Here is a 1,069-nt window from a genome sequence, read left to right as displayed (position 1 = left end):
AAAGCTGGAAGTGAAGGTGTGCAAAAAAAAAAAAAAAAGCTGACAGCTCCCAGGTTAAGTTCATGCCTCAAAACCAGCACAAACAAAACAAATTGAAATTATACTGATAATACATCTGTATGACTTTTTTTTTTTTTTTTTTTTGCCAATTGTGGAGCCTGAACTCTGGGCCTGGGCGCTGTCCCTCAGCTCTTCAGCTCAAAGCTAGCACTCTACCACTGGAGCCACAGCACCACTTCTGGCTTTTTCTCCTTTATGTGGTGCTGAGGAATTGAACCCAGGGCCTCATGCATGCAAGGCAGGCACTCTACCACTGAGCCACCTTCCCAGCCCTGACTTTTTTCTTATACATTCTCGTATCTACATCATATAATGTTGTAATATCATTTTCTTTTTGTGATTCTTGCTTCGGCTGTTACTAGGGCTTGGATCCAGACATTCTTGCTCGGTTTGCTTGGTCAGACCTGGTCCTGTCCTTTATTTATTTTATCTTTTTTTTTTTTTTTTGGTCCTGGGGCTTGAACTCTAGGTGAGCACTGTCCCTCAGCTCTTCAGCTCAAGGCAAGCTCAATACCACTTGAGCCACAGTGCCACTTCTGGTTTTCTGGGGTTTTATTGGAGATAAGAGTCTCAGACTTTTCCTGCCGGGCTGGCTTTGAAGTGTTATCTTCAGATCTCAGCCTCCTGAGTAGCTAGGATTACTGGCATGCGCCACCGGCACTCAGCTCTGTCCTTTATTTTTTGTCAGTCATGGGGCTTGAACACAGTCTAAGCAGTCCCTCAGCTCTTCAGCTCAAGGAAAGCCCTCTACCACTTGAGCCACAGCACCACTTCTGGTTTTCTGGTGCTTTATTGGAGAGAAGTCTCTCACAGACTTTCCAGCCCGACCTGGCTTTGAACCTGGATCCTCAGATCTCAGTCTCCTGAGTAGCTAGGATGACTGCCATGAACTACTGGCACCCTGCTGCTGCTTTTTGTTGTTGTTGTTTTGGTTTGGTTTGTTTTTTGTCCTGGGGCTGTGAACCCTGGGCCTGGGTGCCGTCCCTAGACCTTTTTGTTTTTTTGGGGG

This window comes from Dipodomys ordii, unplaced genomic scaffold, assembly GCF_000151885.1.
Source record: "Dipodomys ordii isolate 6190 unplaced genomic scaffold, Dord_2.0 Scaffold191, whole genome shotgun sequence".
NCBI lineage: Eukaryota > Metazoa > Chordata > Mammalia > Rodentia > Heteromyidae > Dipodomys > Dipodomys ordii.
The sequence above is the reverse complement of the archived record's forward strand: the minus strand, read 5'-3'. Positions refer to the sequence as shown.